This window comes from Triturus cristatus, chromosome 3_2 (assembly GCF_964204655.1).
Source record: "Triturus cristatus chromosome 3_2, aTriCri1.1, whole genome shotgun sequence".
NCBI classification, from domain to species: domain Eukaryota; kingdom Metazoa; phylum Chordata; class Amphibia; order Caudata; family Salamandridae; genus Triturus; species Triturus cristatus.
In genome coordinates, this window is record NC_140584.1 from 349,133,584 (window position 1) to 349,155,600 (window position 22,017).

Consider the following 22,017-nt stretch of genomic DNA (forward strand, 5'->3'; position numbering starts at 1 on the left):
TTATTACAGTTTGTGTGCTGCATAAGTACTTTACACATTGCCTCTAATTGAAGCCCGACTGCTTTTTGTGCCCAGCTGCTCAAGGTTAAAAACAGGTTAATTTAGCGACTTCTTGTGGTTCACCCTGCAAGGAATTGTTGCTGTTGCTTGACCAGGAATCACACCCCAGTCAGCCAACAGCCCAATTTCTCACAGTGGAAGTTTACTTTTTTTCTTGCAGTTTTTCAAAAAAAGCAGTCCTCTATAAGTAGCCCATATCTTATGTGTGAAATTATGTTTTTGGAAAATGTATTTTTTGAGATACATAATGCTATATTTTCATGATAGATTGTCATGCCTTGTTGCTGTTGTTAGTTTCTGGACTGATCCCTGTTAACCAACTCTGCATGGATAAAGCTTCTGAGGTCAACCCACCATCAGTGCAACCTCACATAGACTTCTTAGTATTCCAGCAGTTAATGAGGAAATCCTTGCTGGTCAGAAGCTCTTTCGCAATCAAACACCTCTCAGCATTCAGGCACACAGTGAAGGGGAGGGAGACAATTTCTCCAGCAAGAAAAGCAGACAGTATTAGTGAAGGACGTTCTGGGGGCCGATGTGCATACTATGGTTTTGGACATCTTGATCTTACAGGCAAAGCAGGAAATGTTTTTCAGCAGCAGTAAGAAAACCCTTCTTTTCTCCTTTTTAGTGCTTGATCCTAGGTCTCTTGGGCAGTGCATGGTTTCCTCCAGTGCTTCCAGGAGCTGGAACAGTGCACATGAAAAGAGAGGAGAGGCTCAAACCCATACTTTGTTTATGGTAGCAAATATTTCAATCATTCCAAGGATTTAGGTTATTTTGTAATCTGTAGGCAAACCAATCCTTATTCAGATTGTTATGGTGTTTTTTTTCTAGGAGAGTACAATATGGCAGAGGAGACCGGCCCTGCAGGCGAATTGCAAAGTGGTGGTCGTCTTTCTTAGAAAGACAGAGGGGCATATTAGCAAGACAGGCGATAAAATTATCGCCGTTTTAGCGGCAGGAAACTGCCGCTATAACGGCGATAATGGGCTTGCTAATATGCGTTATAGAATTCCAATAGAAGCCCAGGTTAGATGTCCGCTAAAATGGCGATAATTTTATCTCCGGTCTTGCTAATATGCCCCAGAGTTCTCCAAAAACTTGAAGGCCACCTAATGTTAGCTAAGTCTCCCCCTTCACAAAAAAGGAAGGCGCATATTAACAACAGCCAGCGATAATTATCGCTGGCCGTGCTTAGCGATAATTATATTATCGCAGGCTAGCTCTGGTATTTATCGCCCTGGTAGTGCGTTATTAAACAACGTGTTACTCCAGGGCGATAAAAATTCCAGAGATAGCGAGGTTATCACCCTTTTGAAGAGAACATCGCTGGTTTTCCAGCGATGTTCCCTGCAAAAGGGCAATAACCTTGCTGATACGGCCCACAGGGTTGTATCAGCATAATTCACCCTCTATGTTAGGGATGGCTAAATCAGGATTTTAGCAGATGTTAGGTTTTGGAGAAAACGGCTGTTTTCGCCAAAATCTAATGTGTGCTAAAATCATGTGGGCTGCCTTGTAAATATCACGATGTAAACATCAGCGATATTTGCAAGGTAATCCATCTTGTGTTTGCCCAGTAACGCCCACTTTGCATCTCATTGGAGATGCAAAGTGAGGCGTTGGGAAAAAGGGTGCAAACATGCGATTATGCATGTTAGCACCCTCTTGTAAATAGGGTGCTGGTTTTATCTCTGCTTTTTTGGCTTTGTAAGCCTAAAAAGCCGACATAAAGCCCTTGTAAATATGCCCCGAAGTTTTCATCATCCAGTAACACTTCTCACAGGGTATTCCAGAGAGGGTCTGTAAGGGCCCCACAGTTGAGTTGATTGGGTCGTTGAAAAGGGGCGTCCCCCAGTAGCACTCAAAAATAATGTAAGCACATACAAAAGTTCTTCTATGAATTTATTATTGAATGTAGTTGAATTAATTAAATTTTTCCATCATTCTGACTTTTGTTTGTCAATGAATTAAATCCATATTCACAAAAACGTAATTTAATTTATATGTGAGTAGTCCAGATATATAATTGAACACAAATTCCATTTAAAGTACAGTGACCTTCCTCAGGGGCCATATATCTGTGAAAGTTAAAAAAGTGTTTATATCAGTCAAGGCATGATTCGTAATGAAAAGTAACGGTGTAAATTACAAAAGAATGTGCATCTAAATAAAACATACGTTGTGAATTTCTGATGTCAGTAATGGTGCTCATAACTCTGTGCAGTTCACAAGAACCGTGAGAGCTTATACCATGAAAATAAGCCCAAGAGTGAAAGAAACCGATGTTTTGGAACCGCTTACTTTATTCAATGCGATATCGGTATACGCATGTTACGGGAAAATTCTGAAAGAATAATAATAAACGGGTGTAAGACCCTGAAAGATCTGTTCAAATGAATAGCAAAAATAGGCGAACCCCATCGTGTTTGGTACCTGTTGAGTCTCCCCCTGCCTTGTCTGGTGGTCTTTGGCCTTTCTCTAAAAAAGGTTGTTTGTCTGTTGATGCACTGGAAGATGATGGTACATTTCCCTCGTGTGTCGTATCTGTGCTTCTAGTGCTGGATTCTTGAATGTTTTGTTGTGGTTTGGAAGTAAATCTCTGTCCACTGTATTGACTATCATCTGATGATGAAGCATCTGTAGCACCAGACGAGGCAGGGGGAGACAACAAATACTCGTCTTCCACACGTGAATCTATCAAATCTACAGGTACAGTACCATGTTGCAACTGTGGAAATTGTGACGCCATCATCAAAGAGGATACCATTCGACACCCACATACAGGAGTTCCCATCAAACTATAGATGATTGCCAATTGCAATAGTGAAAATGTTATATACTTCTTGAAATGCCCATGTGGACTGGCATATATTGGCAAAACTGAAAGAAAACTGAGAATCCGTATTAACGAGCATAATGTCAAACATTTGCATCAGAAATTTAAAATCACCAGTGGCAGTCCATTTCAACGAATTCAAACACAATGTCAGCCAATTACGGTTCTGTGTCCTTGAACAAATCACACCCATGCCTGGCCGGGACCTTACAAAATTTCTCTTACAGAGAGAAATGTTTTGGATTTACCGCTTGAAAACCACCAATACCAACGGATTAAATGAAAAACTTTGAATTTAGTTGCTTTCTCTGAGATTCAACAAATAATTTCACTATAATATGTTCTATTTTGCATATCAATTTTCATGTGTCATCTGTATATGTTCATTATTTGCAAAGTGATTATTTTTTGATAGGTTTCACTTATGCACCTTTTGACACTTTTCACAAGTTTCTCAGACGCATATTTTTTAATCACATCTTTATTTACACTTCTTCATTATCATTTTGTCAATTTGATATTAGTAATACATATAATTTTTAAGTATACACACAGATCAGGACCTTTTTTCCACCATGATTTTCATTTTATCGGTGTAAGGAATCTCCAGAAAAGTTTTGTTTCACCACGGGACTCGAGACGTAATCACGAACTACAAACTCTTCCGTTTCTATTAATCAGGTGACCCGTGATACACACGCGTGCTGTTATAATCAAAGTGATTGCCGGTATATTTATTGATCCCTTCAGAGAACATTGCACTTTGTCATCATTTATATTTTTTTTATTCATGGCTGCTTTATAAACACATTAGTTATGACACCTTTTAACGCGTCACCACGTGACGCCTACTCACATTTTTCTTCCTATATTCACAATCACGTGACTGGCGGAACTCACACGTGATACAAATAAAGCGATTTTCGCTTTATCTTTATTTTCATCCGTACGATTCTGGTTTATCTTATCTCAGTTATCTTCGAAAAACATTGCATTAATCATTTTTATTCACTTCGTTTCGGCCGTTTTTACTACACAAATCACATGATGTCTCTCCATCATTTAAATACGTCACCGTCCATCTACGTACGCATTACCCGGAAGCAGAGTATGTTTGTGTTTCGCACGAGACTCTCCATAATCTTTAGGTAAGACACGTTGGGGTTCGCCTATTTTTGCTATTCATTTGAACAGATCTTTCAGGGTCTTACACCCGTTTATTATTATTCTTTCAGAAGTTTCCCGTAACATGTGTATACCGACATCGCATTGAATAAAGTAAGCGGTTCCAAAACATCGGTTTCTTTCACTCTTGGGCTTATTTTCATGGTATAAGCTCTCACGGTTCTTGTGAACTGCATTTCCACGGGCATTACTTTTCCTGGTGACCACTATTTTTTCTGTGTTAATCGTAACACGGAGTTATGAGCACCATTACTGACATCAGAAATTCACAACATATGTTTTATTCAGATGGACATTCTTTTGTAATTTACACCGTTACTTCTAATTACAAATCATGCCTTGACTGATATAACACTTCTTTAACTTTCACAGATTTGTAGCCCCTGAGGAAGGGCTACGGCCCGAAATGCATTGGGTCACTGTACAGTAAATGGAATTTGTGTTCAATTATATATCTGGACTACTCACAGATAAATTCAATTACGTTTTTGTGAATATGGATGTAATTCATTGACAAACAAAAGTCAGAATGATGAAAAAATTGAAATAATTCAACTACATTCAATAATAAATTCATAGAAGAACTTTATTGTATGTGCTTACATTATTTTTGAGTGCTACTGGGGGACGCCCCTTCACGAAGGACAGCGCTATTGATTCTTTTTCTCATCCTTACTCTCAGGAGGATTAACCCATCAGCACCAGCAACTTTGTCAACCCAAATGAAACTTTTTTGAAATTTGTTCAAATTGAGTGCGTTTGTTTACAATTCAATTAACTATTTGCAAGAAACAGCTAAACACAGGCCGGCTCCACCCACAATTTCCTAGGGCTTGGCAAAGGCATACTTTAGAGATGTTTGCATAAGGTATTTGGGAGTCTCTGCAGTGCAGATGGGGTAAAAACCTACTTATAAGATTCCTAAGAGATAACTGCAAAATACTACATTTTTCATATCTCAAAGTTGGAATTAAATGTTGTCTTAAGATTTGAGTGTTTTTAGGATAATTACATAAATATAAGTTTGGTATTGGCATCTGCAACCAGGTCTGGGAAATTAATTGATACATTAATTCAACTACAATTTAGTAATGTAGGAAAGATAAGGCCGAAAAGTCAGCCTAATAGCTCTTTGTGTCAACAGCACACACTTCATGAGACACTTTTAGATCTGAAGAAACATTTTTTTTACCACAAATATCCTGTACCACATATTAATAATAATAATAATTCCTATTTGTAAAGCGCAAGCATATCATCCATTAAGGGTTTCAAGAGGCTGGGGCCCGTCAGGGAGATTAAGGGGCATATCAGCAACAACCGGCGATAATTATCGCTAAGCGCACTTAGCGCTAGGATAATTATCGCCGGCTATCGCTGAATTTTATCGCTGAGATAGCGTGCTATTAGCAACGCTTATCTCAAAAGCGATAAAATTCCAGGCGCAAGCTGCCAATTGTGTGATTATCGCTGGAAATACAGAGATTATCGCACAACGTTTGGCGATAGCTTGCTGATAGGGCAGGGCAGACTCAGCCATGATATCCACCTTCTATTGGATATCATGGCTAAGTCACACTAAAAGCAGGCGTATGGAAAGTAGCGATAACGAAGGTTAGTGCTACTTTTCTTATCGCTATGTTTGTTAGCGTGCCCATTGATAATTGGAGAAATGTCGGTTAGCGACATTTATCCAGCTATTTTTCTTCATTCAGACAAGAGATCCTCATCCAGTTTGCGACCTTCTCAAGACAGGGCCCTAAGGTGGGAGCTGTAACACCCTCTTTCGAAGTAAGTGACAAGACCAGTTTTGTGTCATCAGAAAAGGAAATTATGCATCCCAAAGGGAAGGACGATTTCCGCAAGAGGTCTCAGGTATATATTAATCAGAGTTGGGCTAAATGATGAGCCTTGTCGTACACTGCATTTTAGAGGAAGACGCTCTGAAACACAGTTTCCCTAAAAAATATGGAAGGTCCTGTCCATCACACCAATATCACGTAATCTCTCCACAAGAATGTTGTGATCCACATTGTCAAACACCGAGCTGGGATCTAGGAGGATGATCATGGCTGAGCCTCCCTAATCAAGTAGCTTTTTTGCTTCTTCAGCCACTTCTAGCAGTGCGGTGTCCGTGACATGATAGGGCCGAAATCCTGTCTGTAATGGATGCACGATGGAAAGTTTCTCTAGAAATTCAGAGAGAGACCGTTTTGTACATCTTTCCAGGATTTTACTAATCCCAGGCATTAGATATATTGGGCGAAAGTTAGCAAGATCCAGTAGATCCATTCCTTTATGATCAATGCCCTCAGCATTACATGCTTCCATGCCATTGGGACAGAGCCGGACAAAAGTGAGAGGTTAGCCAGTTCAAGAAAGGTTGGCCCAATTACATCCAATGCTTTAGCCAGGATGTGAGGTGGGGCAAGATCCTCAGGAGACCAATAGTTTATAGTGCTGAAAAACTCAAGAATGCTTTTGAGTGTTAACGCTGGAAAGGCACTCAGATTAACTGCCCTAGCAACCCCTTTATTTTCAGAGGAATCAACAAAAACTCCATGAGGGGTAGTTTGAAACATATCATTGTGTCCTATTTCTGTGTGTGGCACCTGGCCGGGGCCTAGGACCTGTTACTGGTCCCATCATGAGTGATCTTAAGGACTCTCCTGTTGTGGTTGGGCTATTGTCTGGTGTTCCGGTGTCTCCTGACCTCCAGGCTGTCATTGCTGCTGATGTAAAGGTTGTTTTCTGGGTTTTTGAAGGGACGCCTTCTGCCAAAGGACCTAGAATAGACCCTCCTATCGACAGAGAGGATGATGAAGTGAAAGGCCGGTTTGTGCAAGGCACAGACCTGGCCGTGGTTCCGAATCATGTGCAGGACAATTTGGGATTTACGGTGGCCACTCCAGTTCCAGATAAGGAGGATTTCTTTTCCCAATATGAATGGTCTGAGATGGGCTCTCTGCCTTCATATGAGTCCATTCGCAAGGTGCTGGCTGATGACTGGAAAGATGTGGAGAAGCAGATGTTTCCCCATTTCTTGTTGAAGCGCTACCCCTTGGTTGCCTTTGAGGAGGAGTTTTCCTCTTCCATTAAAATTTACAAAATACTGGCTGGGTTGTCTTCTCAGAGACCGCTGGTGTCTGAGGATGCTTTGCCTTTGGATCCAGTGGAGGGGAAAGTGGAAGGGGGGTGAAGCGGACCTATGCGGCTTCGAACTTTGCTGGTAGGGCCAATCCTTACTCTACTTACGCCATTCAGTCCCTCCTTAAGGACTTCCAGTCTTTGGCCAAGAAGGTGCAGAAAGGTGCAGATTTTTCAGCACTGTTGGCCGTGATGGAGCAGCAGGTGGGCTTTCTTTCAGATGTCCCCTTTTATAACCTCTGCGCTTCTGCAGCAGTCTCTAGTTCCGCAATTTCCACCTGGCGCAACAGTTAAATATGCTCTTGGAATCCCGTTGCCACTCACAAAGCGGTCCTTCTTAAGCTGCATTTTACGGGTTCTAAGATGTTTGGGAGTGACTTGGGGGGCATAATAAAGATACCTGTGGATAATCGGAAGCTGGTCACCCCTGTTTGTCCAGCTTTCAGACGCAGAGGTTTTGAGTTCCAGAAGGTTTTCCCCACTGGGGGTAAGACCCTGCAACACCAGCCATTTCAAGTTAGGGGTCATGGAATCGGTTTGTTTCCGATGCCTTGGCCATCCAAGTGGTCTCAAATGGTTAAAAAATCAATTTCAATGAGGCTCCTCCTCCTTTTATTGAGACTCCTGCTCCTCCTTCTCCTGCAAGGTTTTCTACTCTCCTTCAGGGAATTCAGTTGCTGCTTAAGAAAGTGACCATTGTTCCCATGCCTCCTGGGGAGCGGTTCCATGGGTATTATTCCCTGCTTTTCCTTGTCCAGAAGGCTTCTGGGGACCCCCACCATGTGCTGCATCTCAAAATAATGAATCACTACATCCCCCATGTTTCTTTCAAGACAGTTTCTCTGCAGCAGGTTCTGCCTCTGTTGCACAATGCAAATTCCTGACCTCCATTGATCAACTGGATGGGTACTTGCATGTCTTGGAGCATCTCTCTCAGCCGCACTATCTCCGGTTTGTGGTGCAAGGCAGCCACTTCCAGTTCTAGGCCCTGCTGTTCTGGCTGGCCTCTGCCCCGAGGGTGCTCACAAGCTCCTGGCTCCTCTGGTTGGTATTTTACATTATGAGGGTATCCAGGTGTTTCGCTATCTGGACTACTGGATGATTGAATCTTTTTCTTTTTCCAAGGCCCAGTTGGAGGCTCATAGAGTGACCACGTTGTTGCAGGACTTCGGCTTCTTGATCAACTGGAAGAAATCCCAGGTCAACCCTTTCCTGGATCTCCTGTTCATAGATGCACACTTCTGGATGGGCCTGGGGTATGTTGTGGTGTCAGCGGAACATTGTGTTCGTCTCCTCTCCCATCTGTCCAATCTCCTTCTTTGTTCCTCGGCCTAGGCTGGGACTTGGCTTCGCAGTCAAGGGGTGATGTCCTCTACTTTGTCTCTCGTTCCTTGGGGAAGGTTGCACCTAAATCTCCTTTTTTTCCATCTCTAGGTGCGTTGCGATCCGCTGTCCTAGTTGTACAAGGCTTTGATTATTGTGACCCCTCAGATCTGCCAGAATCTCCAGTGATGGCTAGACCCAACTCTTCTAGGCAGGGGTTTCTCTTTGATTCGTCGGTCTGTCCTGGCTCTCACGACCAATGCCAGTGGAAAGGGTTGGTGTGCCACGCTGGGGAAGCCTCAGCACAGGGCCTGTGGGATCCGCTGGAGGCACACCATTCTTCCAATTGGAGGGAAATGGTGTCTGTCCTCTGGGCTTTTCGTTTTTTTTGTCCCCTGCTGGGGGGTTCCTCTGTGTGTATGCAGATGGACAATCAGGTTGTCCACTCTTATCTGAACCGCCAGGGGGGCATGTATCCTTCTCTCTTTCTTCTTGGTCAGCAGATTTGCCATTGGGCCGATTGCAGGGGGCTATCTTTGAAACAATGGACTCCGAAGAGTTCCAATTTCTATCTGCTGAAGTGGTCTTTCTGGTGTCCATCTCTTCGGGGAGATGGGTTGAGGAGCTTGAGGCCTTGCTGTTCTCCCCTCTTTCCTTCAGTTTTTTCAGACAAAATGTTGCTTTGGCCTAGTCCAGCTTTTGCTCAAAAAGTGGAGTTTTCCTTTCATTTGGATTCGGCTATTGTTTTGCCCACCTTTTGTCCCTCTCCTGTTTCTGCTGAGGAGGAGTGTTTGCATTCACTGGATGTCCCTCTGGCTCTTTCAATTTATTTGCGTTGCACTGCGGACTTTCACAAATCGGATGCCTTGTTTGTCTCCCAAGGTCTGACCCGGTGGGATTGTAAACCCATCCTTACTACCTTGTCCCATTGGATTAAGCTGGCCATTTCACATGCCTATTCTCTGGTCAGGCTCTCCCAGAGTCTTACCTGGGGAGGTCTACCAGGGGTGTTTCGACCTCCTGGGCATCCTTCAAGGGGGCTTCCATTCGAGACATTTGTTTTGCTGCTAGTTGGGCTCAGCACCACATGTTCATGACTCACTACCATTTGCACTTGAGTGAGGATGTCTCTCCTGATTTTGGTACCACTGTTTTGAGTTCTGCGGTTACTTCAGTGCGATTTCTGTCATTAAATCTTCCTCTGCTTTGCACTTTTTGTTGTGTGATTTTTTTTCGCAATCAGTGGTGGCCTTTGGTATGTACTGTGGACTGTGAGAGGAAGATGAAAGCGGAGGTACTGCCCGGTTGCTTACCTGTGATATTCAGTACTCCGATTTACTTGTCTTCCTTGTCACAGTCCTGAATTCCCTCCACCTATCTCTTTGCCACTGATTTCAGTCTTGCTTGTTTATTTCAAGAACTCCTTCCCAGGAAGTGAGGTACTTGTACTCAGGGAGTACGGGCCACCTTGGAATGGGAAGGAAAGTCAAGTTTGGTGGTTAGGTTCTGCAGAAATGGAGTAAACTCCTGTGACGAGGAAGACAAGGATGGGAGTAATAATTATTACCAGTAAGTAACCAGGCATTCTGGTACATATTTTAGCTTTCTCCCTTTGAAAACATTACCAATGGGCTGCTGGTTTTGCTACTTGTGTAAGTGATGTAGAGAGAGGTTTTTCTGAGTGTGTCTACATTCCTAAGCCACCATACTACTAGCAAATCACTACGTCTGCCCAGCTTGGACAGTTATGCCCCTCTTTTTATAACAAGGAGGTTACAGCTGGTTGAACCTGCATAATTGACTTATTTACCTGTGCACCATTTGACACTACTTCATGGAAAACTTATTTTAGAAAGATAAACCCGTCTGTTTCACAGTTTCCTGTGCTTCCTTAAACATAGAACTGATGGCCCTAGATTGCAAGAAGAGGTCTGAAAATAGGCATTTAGTTAGGTGACAAGGAGAACTCCAACATCAACATGTTGTTATGTGTGGAATGCCAAAAAACCTTTCATACATTGGCAAGATACACACACTTCAAGAGCTTTAGAATCCATGCCAAACTGTCTGCTGCATGTCCCTCTAAGTCTGTCATACTTGTCATTGCATGTGCGAGAGAAAGAATGATGACATGCAAACATCCAGGACAATTTCCTACACCGCCTAGATTTCAAACATGAAACTCTTTCTACTTGTGTGGGCCAGTTTGAAGCCTCTATGAAAACAACAGGGCAGGTTTGGTTTCATGAAATGTTTCCATCCATCAATGACACCATAAAGTGAGACCTAAAATGGTGTAATCCCTGTGCTGTACAGCTCACTGTGGAGATTACTCATAGACGTCATCAGTATGCCCTCTGTACATAAGGACACAATGTATGAAAGAGACAGAACAGCCCTTCATTCCTCTGTGTGCAGTAAACTCTCCAGGCTTATAATGCCGGAACAGAGACATTTCTAGGTAATTAGCTATATATTTATCACTGAAAAAACCCAAAGGTTACAGGGACGTTATAGTTAGGCTCAGAATTCACTAGTACAAAACCATAGAAATTCGAAAGTTATAGTTACCTGAGCTAACTATAACTTATGCCCGCAATGCACTGCTTATGGCCTCACATATTAAATCACTCATGACCTGGTCAGTGACATCACTGATTTCATCTCAAATGACATCGTTGATGACATCAAGTGGGAGTCAGTGTTTTTAAGAGTTTATGAGTCCTAAACATATCTACTAACATGCTACAAAAAGTTAGATTAGTATACTAGTTGTACTATTAATGTGTGATCTGACTGGTTGTGTGACTGTCTGTATCAGTGTGGGAGTGGGTGTGTGAGTTGAACTATGGGTGGGTGAGTGCCTACATGAGTGACTTTATGGGTGAGTGAGTGGATTTCTAACAAGGTCTGTAGGTGTGTGACTGGTTGTATCAATGGATGTATGGGTGTGTGAGTGGGTATCTGAGTGGTTGCATGGGTGTGTGAGTGGTTTTGTGGGTATGTGAGTGTCTGTATGGGTGTGTGTGTTGCCAATTGGGTGTATAAGTAGGCATGTGAGTGGCTGTGTGGGCGAGTGGGAGTTTGTGTGAGTGACTATGTTGATTAGTGAGTAGGTGTGTCAGTTGCTATATGTTTGAGTGACTGGTTAAGTGAGTTGGTGTGTGAATGGTTGCATTGGAGAGTGAGTGCCTTTGTGAATGACTGTATGGGTGAGTGAGCAGATATGGGAGTGCTTGTATGGATGTGTGAGTGGGTATGTCACTGGTTGTGTGGATGTGTGAGTAAGTGTATGGGTGTTTGTATGGGTGTGTGAGTGGCTGCATTGAGAGGCATTATGGGTGTGTGAATGGCTGTATGGGTAAATAGGTATGTGTATGAGTAGTCGTATGGGTGAGTGTATGTCTGTATGAGTGGCTGTGTGGGTGAGTAAAGGGTTGTATAAGTGGCTGAATGGGTGAGTTAATGGTTGTCTGGGTGGTTGTATGGGTGAGTGGATATATGTGTCTAAGTTTGTCTGTGAATGGGTGCATGAGTGAGTTGGTCTGTGAGTGGCTGTGAGAGTGTCTGAGTTGTTCTGTGAGTGGGTGCAAGAGTGCCTGAGTGGGTTCTGCTACTGTTCTGCTCATTTTCTATAGGCCTGGGCAGAGCTAGGGGAGTAACCACAAAACTCTCCAAATTCGGTGAAGCTCTGTGAGCAGGCATAGTAGTGCTCAACCACCCCAAATGAAGTCCCATTGGCTGTGGAGGGTCGTTGGGGGCCGAGAATCCCTTTTGTTGCCACTAGTAAGTTCCCCACTTTGGGATTGCTGATACCTTGTCAGAGGTCCCACCCCTTTTCTCAACCACCCCTCAAACGTGCCTCCTGCCACACTACTATTGGTTAGTGGATGAAGTCCCATTGACAGCTGAGGGTAGTTGAGGGCCAAAAACCCCTATTGTTGACAACAGTAAGTTCCACACAGCAGGATTGCTGAGACCTCACTGGAGGCCCTGCCCCCTCTCTCAATCACTCTGCAAATGTGCCCCCTGACGCAATATTGGTTGGTAAATGAACTCCCCTTGGCTGCTGAGAGTCATTCGGGGTTAAGAACCCCTATTGTTTCCACAAACAAGTCCCCCACAGCGGGATTGCTGAGACCTCATCGTAGACCCCACCCCCTTTCTCAACCACTCTGAAAATGTGCCTACTGGCACACTACTGGTTGGGGATGAAGTCCTCTTGCCTGCTGAGGGTCATTGGTGGCGAAGAACCCCTATTGTTGCCACATGTAAGTCCCCCACAGCAGCATTGATGAGACCTCGTCAGAGGCCCCACGCCCTTTCTTAACCATTCTGCAAACACACCAACTGGCACACTACTGGATGGGGGATGAAGTCCACTTTGCTGCTGAGGGTCATTGGGGGCCAAGAACCCCTATTGCTGCCACAAATAAGTTCCCCACAGTGGGATTGCTGAGACCTCATTGGAGGCCCTACCCCCTTTCTCAAACATTCTGCATAGGGGCTTCCTGGCACACTACTGGATGGTGGAGGAAGTCTCCTTGACTGCTGAGGGTTGCTGGGGGCCAAACATCCTTGTGGTTGCCATAAGTAGGTCCACCACAGTGGGATTGCTGAGACATCATCAGAGGCACCACCCCCTTTCTTAACCATTCTGCAAACACACCTCCTGGAACACTACTGGTTGGGGGATGAAGTCCCCTTGGCTGCTGAGGGTTTTTGGGGCCCAGAATTCCCTATGAATGCCACAAGTAAGTCCTCCTCAGTGGGATTGTTCAGAACTCATCAGAGGCCCCATTTCTCAACCAGTCTGCAAAAGCTCCTCTTGGCACACTACTAGTTGGAGGATTACGCCCCCTTGGCTGCTGAGGGTCATTGGAGGCCAAGAACCCCTTTTGTTGGCACAAGTCCCCCACAGCAGTATTGCTGAGACCTCATCAGAGACCCCACCCCCTTTATCAACCACTCTGCAAATTCGCCTCCTGATACACTACTGGTTGGGAGATGGAGTCTAGGGGTGAGCGCACCGGTAAACTCTGCTCCAGATCAGAGGTTTTTGCCGAACTCTACATTCCAAGAGCAACTCGGAGTGGCAAAACCTCATATTCTTTGCTGGCAGAGCGGAATTTACCACTCAACCCTAGTTTTCTGCCTTTTTTTCTGCTAATTTCTGACCTGTATTTTGCCTATTTCTGCTCGTGGATGACCTTTAGTCTGACTCTTTCTGCTCGATTCTCACCTATATTTTGCTGATTTTGGCTCATTGCTGACCTTGATTCTGCTTCTTTCTGTTCGTTTCTGTCCTTTATTCTGCCTCTTTCTGATTGTTTTCTCACCTTTATATTGCCTCTTTCTGCTCATTTCTCACCTTTATTTTGCCTCTTTCTGCTCGTTGATGACCTATATTCTGTCTCTTTCTGCTCGATTATTACCTTTATTTTGCCTCTTTCTGCTCATTGCTGACCTTTATTCTGCCTCTTTCTGCTAGATCCTGATCTTTATTCTGCCTCTTTCTGCTTGTGTCTGACCTTTATCTTGCCCCTTTCTGCTCATTGCTAACCTTTAGTCTGCCTCTTTCTGCTCATTTCTGACTTTTATTCTGCCTCTTTCTGAAATGTATTTTGACCTCTTCCTTGTCTTTTCCCTGTAGGGCAGTAGGGGGAGCCTCAAGGCCCACGCGGTCTCAGCCGGCTCACTACCTCCTGCGGGAGCCGGCATTGCTCTCACAGACAGGTTATTGATAAACATGCAGCTTCCTGCCTGTCAGAGCGATCCTTTCATCTGTTTCCCTGCCTGCTTGACAGCGGCCTAAAGTAACTATAATGCACACCCTCACAATGCACTGTTATTTATCCCACATATTACATCACTCATGACATGATGTTTGATAGCATGATGCTCCTCCCTTTATTATTGGATGCAAAGTGTCAAATCCATGCAGTGAGATAAAACACACTAAACAGACCACAGTAGTATTAGCTAATCCTTAATGTCAGAATCTAAATCTCTTCTCCAATCCTGAAGCACATTCCATCTTGGACTGTGGCTATGATGAGCTTTTTCTTTTAAAGGGTGGAGTACATTCCTCATGTTTTGCCATCCATGTACAACTAAGGGGTCGATTATGATGTCGTTCAGAAACCATTCTGACCGAATCGGTTTTGAAATGGTTTACGACCAAATCGGATTTGAGGAGTTGGTCCGACCGATTACGATGGTTCCAAACACTGTTCGGTCAGACTCCTATTGACTTCAATGGGAGCCTGTGTTCTGACCGAATACACAGGCTCCCAATGAAGAAAGAGGTGGTTGGGTAAAATCTTGCACCCTGTGGCGGGTACCCCAAGGTGCATACCACACGGTGCATGGTTGGAAAGGAGGGACACATGGGTATCCTAACGGACCCCGATTCAGAGGCCTCCGGGTGAAGGGGGGGCCTGCTACGGGCCCCCAGAGTCAGTTTCCGACAGCCGATCCATTCCAGAACAACCGACTTAAAAAGGCTGCCTGAATCTGACATCCGGATCACTCGTTCTGAAACACACTCCTTAGACCTGTACGAGTCAGCTCCGAATGACTCGGTTACTCAGAATGTACATCATGATCGGTCATTCAGAAATGTTTCCAAATCACTTGGAAATAAGGCTTCCGAATCGGATTCGAAGGAATCAAATGCCATTTGGAGCCTTTCCGAATGACTTCGTAATCGACCCCTTAGTGTGGTTATTTGACTAACTCAAGCCTAGGTCTTCATAGGTCCTAGCCTTACTTGAAGCATGCCATAAAGCATAATTATAAAGTAAGATATTACTACCTATTTAATCTAGAAATGTGTATTTCTCACACTGGGAGCCAATTCCATTGAACACTTATATTTCATTAGTATGCCTGTACGTTCTGTTCCAATATGATAACTGCATAAATGGCATAAGAACATTGAACTTGGCGTTCCGCTTTTCCGATTGCATGTTTCATAGTGTTACAAGCCACTATTGTCACAATAGCACCTTTCTTGGGGGCACTGGAGAGTGTGCTGTCTATCTCTGCAGCTTGTTGCTCACACGTTCTTCACCTCTGTATTGTGGCAGCTATGTTGAATATTAAGCACTGGGGGCTTGATTCTCAAAATAAAAGTAGTAAATCTTTAGCTGCAATGTTATACTGTCATTAGCATATTTACATCTTTCAGGAATTTGGAAAGGTACTGATTAGGCCTGGGGAAATGTTGATTACTCTGGCATAATTCATGTAATTTCAGAAATTTTGCATTTTTCTTGAAATTCTATTCATTACACCATTGCGCCACTTTGCTTAATTACGTACTAGTCATGGTAAAAATGTACCACGTACCCACCATTTGCAGTAAAAAAAAAATGGGAATGATTGTCCACAAAAGAATGTGAACGCTGTTCGTGGTGCATTTTTTGCACTATTGTTTAGTGTGAAATGCGTTCTTGTGTCCAAAGTAGTGCAAACACATATCCTAAAACATAGGGCTAAATAATAGATTAGCATTTTTCATAATTATGCCTAATTTAGCATAAATATATGTGTTACATTTTTGTGAATTTATTCGAAAGCAATTTACATACATTTTGCACACCCCTCGATTTAATATTAACCTGAGACAGAGCCAGATTTCTCAGTTTACTTCTGGAAAACCTGTGAGAATTCATATATCCGCAAAATGAAGGCATTTACACTAGCATGCTTGTACAAGGTGTGCAATTACATATGTAGAAATTTTACAAATGTTTGCTTTTTTCTCAATTGATTTTTTTTTTTTTTAAAACAGACTTTTATTAATTTTCATGAAAATACACATTCAACCCCGCCGCCCACTGACTGGGCAACAGCAAAAGCAAGTAGGAAATACCACCAACATCCCGCCAATCTCAATATAGACCCACATCCAATGTCCCATTAGGTGTCCACAATACCCAGCAGTCCTTCTTGCATGGTCGATCCAGTTCAATGATGTGGAGCAAGAAGACCCCCCCTTTTGATAACATATGTTTTTATGGAGACCTCTCTACGCCTAACTAGGGGTCAGAGTAAAGCTTGAATATGCAAACAAACTAGAATTTGTGAGCGTTCCCAAACTTTCCAAGAAAACTCCACTGAAGAGTGCCCATGTTCTCTCTGTGAGAGGGGTTTTCTCACATGCAATATTGCACCATTGTGAGTCAATACTGTGCATGAGTAAAGTGGAAAGTGATTATTTGTGATTACTTTGTATTTGCACTTCAAGCCAAATATGCACGTAATTCAGATTCATATGTGCAAGTCGTTTGTGATCTTCAAAAGCTGTGAAGTCCAGATAGGTCTTGTTGTCTTTGGTTTGGGATGGTTTTCTCCAGCAATACACGACAGACAGCTGTTTAATCACCCAGCAGTGACCTGACTCTGGCCGGCAAACAGCGGCGGTCTGTGCAGGTAAGAGCATTGGGGTGGTGGAGCTGGGTTGGGGGGATTTGACAGATGACCACGAGGATAAATTAAATAATAATTAATTTTCCATTGTGGGCGTGTGCTGAAATCCCCCACCCCACCCAGCCCCACTGCTCTTACCTGCACGGACGCAGCTGCCGGCAAATATAACACCAACTTAAGTGACACACCAATTACCACGCAACAAACACGCCAAGAAAGCTAGAGAGAGTATATCAGATGCTATGGTCAGACCTCGCCTCTTAGGGAGTGAAACTCTCAGGAAATTAAATACTCAGGGGCATATGTATAAGAAACTGGTGGAGCGCGGGTTAGCTCCAAAATTGCTCAAGTTGCGCTCCATCACTTTAGAAACTCAGGGATGTGCCATATTTACAATAATATGGTGCAACCCTGCGGTTCTCCCTGGCTGGCACTAAATTCAGCTGCCTAGCGCCAACGCATGCACTGTAGTGCAAGGGGGCCTGCATTGAGGGAATGATTGTTTATGTGCAGGAAGGTGTCCCTTCCGGCACATAAACAATCCAGAACAGCGATTTGTAACTTCTATGTGTGCTGCATTGTGCAGCACACATGGGTTGACATAAACAATCATTCATGGCAATTTGCTGTTTCTGTGTGTGCAACAGCAAAAAACTGTGAGAAATAAATAATTTCTCCTCATTTCAACATGTTAAGACCAGGTTTTCCTGGTCTTAATTTTGGGTCTGCATCCTATTTACGCAACCCTTGTAAATAGGGGGCAGCATCAAAATCAATGGGTGTTGCGGTGGAACGCCCACCACAGCACCCATTGCCCACCCCTTTCATGCTAACGCCGCCTTGTAAATAAGACGAAGGGTTTATCACCACAGGAACATAACTAAAAGTGAAGTCCCTGTGGCGATAGGGACTTGTAAATATGCCCCTCACTATTGAGCATGTGTCAATCCAAGAACAACTCAGCAGAGTAGGAAGGAGCTGTCCAAGGGCACAGACAGCACCCACTGCTGGGGGAAGGATGTGGTACAGTGAGCTGCCTTCAGTGCTGGTTGGTTAGAAAGGTACTCAGCCCATGCAGCCCTGAGAGCAGGTCTGAGGGAGCTGCATCCCATTTGTGATTGGCACACACATTTAGGGGCAGATTTACAAGCCCCTTGCGCCACTTTTGCATCACTTTTCCCATGTTAAAAGTGACGTAAAAGTGGCGCAAGGGGCTTGTAAATCTGCCCCTTAATTTTTACTGTGGAGAAACAATGCTCCAGGGCACTGCTTGAGAATGACAAATATTGAAATATTTCAAGAGCCGCTTTTCAACATTTTTTATTAAACAGTTAGTCCAAGTGGAAAATGAATCTGTAAAATATATTTCTCTGCCTAATTCTATTACAATAATTGTGGTTGCGAAACCGCCATACCAGCCATCCTGGATAGGGTTAGGTTTTCACGCAAACCTTTTTATTTGGCAGGACAAAAAAATTTCCAGAGATTATTTAAGCTGGCAGCACAGCCCTACAGTTGGGTGTGATAGTTTACCCTCCAACCGTGCTGTAAGACGCATGATCTCCGAAATGCGAGCAAATGGAGAGGAGAACAATGTATCCCCAAGTTAGTGATTTTACAGCCTTAAGCCTCAGATTTCAACGCTGGCCTCCAGGATGGATACTGCCATAATGCAAATTGCAAATTGAAGGGTCAGATTCCAATTTACCTTAGAATGTGAAGCAACATTGTGATATCAGATTCCATATCGTCACAGTATGTGAAGTGCACATTTGTATGCTAATAAACACATATTACCTTTGTTAAGTGAAGTAGCATCGCCCTGCAAATGTCCATACTGCCCTGGCCAGTAAAGCACACTTTCAACATGGCGCATTTATGACAAAAACACATTTCTGAATCAATTTCTAAATAGTATGTTAGGCATCATTGGTTAGCCACTTTCCACATTTCTTAGTTTGTCAACCACACATTGTCTTGCCCGTTTCCTCATTCTGTTGCTATGAAAATTCATGCTGTCATGCCCATTATCACATTGCCTGGCTAATTTCAGCACTGAATACATCCAGCCTGAATATGTTCAATGTATGCCCTTCTCTGCAGTGCAGTGGCATATAAAGCACCATTTCTGTGGCTAGGCTTTCTCCTACATCACTTCTAAATGCTGAAACAACCTGACGCTGTACATCAAAGCCGCCTCTTCCATTCTCGGACCACAAGAAGCTGAAGACGTGGCTTGTCTAATAGACCTCACCAGCTTAGCCCAGAGTCAGAGCAGGTGTGCTCCTACTTATAGCGGCAGGAGGATACCTTCCAGGATGAGCGTGGGCTACAAATAAACATAACAGAAGGGATCACTGACAGAATATCAGAAACAGAAATATCAGGTGGACATAATCTGATGCTAAAAATAATGAAGACCAAAATATCGAGAAGATAAGTGCAAATAGGTAAGTATAGGATTACTATTCTTAACTCCACATCTATTTTCCTTGAAGATATACATATATATATCGTCAAGGAACATATATGTGGAGTTATATATATATAAAACTTTGCTTGCCTATAGAAACTTACCTTCACAATAATTGTGTCCTCCATATTCTTGACACAATATTTTGGTTCACGATTTTTCTGTTTCAGATATAAAGTCTAAGGGCCCGATTCACAGAACAAACTTAAGACTAAATCCTAAACTTACTACCATTTTGGTATTCACAGAATGCACCTAGTACTTCTGGTATTCACAGAATGAACTTACTACTTTTGCTATTCACAGAATGAACTTAGTACTTGTGCTATTCACAGAATGGATTTACGACTACTAAACTTACGTCCGCACTCGGGCCGGAAATTCCGGCCCGGAGGCGGAGCTTCCGGCCCAGAGGCGGGGCTTCCGGCCCGGAGGTGGAGATTTCGGCCATAGCCAAATCAGCCGGAATCCCCACCTCCGGGCCGGAAGCTCCGCCTCCGGCCTGGAAGCCCCGCCTCCGGGCCGGAAGCTCCGCCTCCGGGCCGGAATTTCCGGCCCGAGTGCGGACGTAAGTTTAGTAGTCGTAAATCCATTCTGTGAATAGCAAAAGTACTAAGTTCATTCTGTGAATACCAGAAGTACTAGGTGCATTCTGTGAATACCAGAATGGTACTAAGTTTAGGATTTAGTCTTAAGTTTGTTCTGTGAATCGGGCCCAATATACCGACATAACACGACACTGCACATCATGCATTATCCCTGGGGAACGCTGGTCTCCTTGGTGTCCTTTCGTGTCATGAACTGTGTCATGAACAGTACTTTGCAGTGGCGGGCCTGCAGCAGGAAGAGGGAGGCTTTGGGGCTTGGATCTCAGACTGGATGCCTCCTGGGCCCCAGCTCCTATGATTCATTTCTGCTGGCGGTTTCTGGCAGTGAACAATGACACTCATTTATGGGGACTGGGACTTAATTATCATCATCAGACTTTGACCAAGAGTTAGAGAGAGAAAGGCAGAAAGGAGGAGTAGGAGAAAGCCATGAAAACAGTGACACAGATGAAAAAGCACCTTCAACATCAGGCCGATAAATCTATTTTTCCTTTTATAGTTTAAATACTTCCCTACTCACCTACACATACTTACCCCGCCCCAGTCCCTACTCTCCCCATATTGTTTCACACAATCTTAGCAAAGGAATAAAACATGGGAAGCACAGCTCTGTCTATATCAGATATATAGGCATGTACTGCAGGAACATCAGTAGCAATTTAAAAGCAGCTTGTTATTTCAGGTCACAGCAATGGTCTGAAAGAACAGCCACCTTTGCAGTGGTGATGTTTCTTATATATATGCTGTGGAAGCAGCTGTACTACTGTCTCTCTGCCTCTACTACTGCCTCTCTGCCTCTACTACTGTCTCTCTGCCTCTTCTGCCGTCTCTCTGCCTCTACTACTGTCTCTCTGCCTCTTCTGCCGTCTCTCTGCCTCTACTGCTGCCTCTCTGCCTCTACTACTGTCTCTCTGCCTCTACTGCTGCCTCTCTGCATCTACTACTGTCTCTCTGCCTCTTCTGCCGTCTCTCTGCCTCTACTGCTGCCTCTCTGCCTCTACTACTGTCTCTCTGCCTCTACTGCTGCCTCTCTGCCAGTGGCGTAGCTAGACCTTCTGGCGCCCGGGGCTATCCCTCAGATTGCCGCCCATTGCTGGGGACTGGGGAAAAAGGACAGCGAGCAGCGGGGGTGGATTGGCAGGGTCTAAGTTACAAGAGCAACTCTCTACTCCACTGCAGGTGAAAGCAAAGGTCGGAGCGGAGGTGCTGCGTGGGTCTACCCACTATTTTCACAGGGGGAACGCCGTCCACCCTGCCAAGAAGTTCGGCCACACAGAAATATGCTGAACTTGTCCCGGTGTCATTGCGCTCCTTCTGGCCAAGAGAGCAATAACCACAAGATGGAAAGCTACTAGGGCCCCGTCCCTACAGGACTGGCACACGGAATTGTTGAGGTGGGGTAAGGCGGAGGGGGCTGAACTAAAACTAGAGGAATATAGAGGCCTACGAAAAAACACTGATTTTGTTGAGCTGGAATGCAATGATAGAGGAATACGCTGCAATAGACATTTTGTCTTACTGAGGCGGGCTCGGAATATTGCATGGGGGTTTGCTCAACAGCTGTGGGACACATGGGCTCCTCACAATCCTTGTGGGTTATACTGTGTAAGTTAGCAGGACTGTATAGTTGCCTATGTTAGTCTTTGGAATTAAGACACACACAACTGCAGATATAGAAAATGTGCAAATACTACTGTTAGATATTTATGGGCAAGCATGCGGGAAGGGGAGGGGGGGGGGGTTGGGTAAGAGTTTGTTAGAATATTATAACTGTATTAGATCCTGATAGATTTGACTAATTATTACATGTTTGGCTGGACTCCTGGTGTAGACGAAAATGCTGAAAACTTAACGTATTTGATAGCCGTTGAAATGCATATTCACGATATTAGACCACTGAGTGACGTCATACAGGGATCATCATGGATGTCTGACACTCTTAA

The 22,017-nt window shown here is 44.0% G+C and overlaps 1 long non-coding RNA gene across 2 annotated transcripts in view; it reads left to right on the top strand.

The window, feature by feature from the left end:
• Positions 1 to 3,959: 3,959 nt before the first annotated feature.
• The window catches only part of LOC146857353 (uncharacterized), an 88,214-nt gene continuing 70,156 nt past the window's right edge, over positions 3,960 to 22,017 (top strand). The window contains exons 1-2 of one of the 2 annotated variants that reach the window (XR_014979567.1): positions 3,972 to 4,050; positions 4,138 to 4,180. This is a non-coding gene — a long non-coding RNA (uncharacterized LOC146857353). Of the gene's footprint in view, positions 4,051 to 4,137; positions 4,181 to 22,017 lie in introns of both variants that reach the window. The other variant, XR_014979568.1, reaches the window with a different exon arrangement.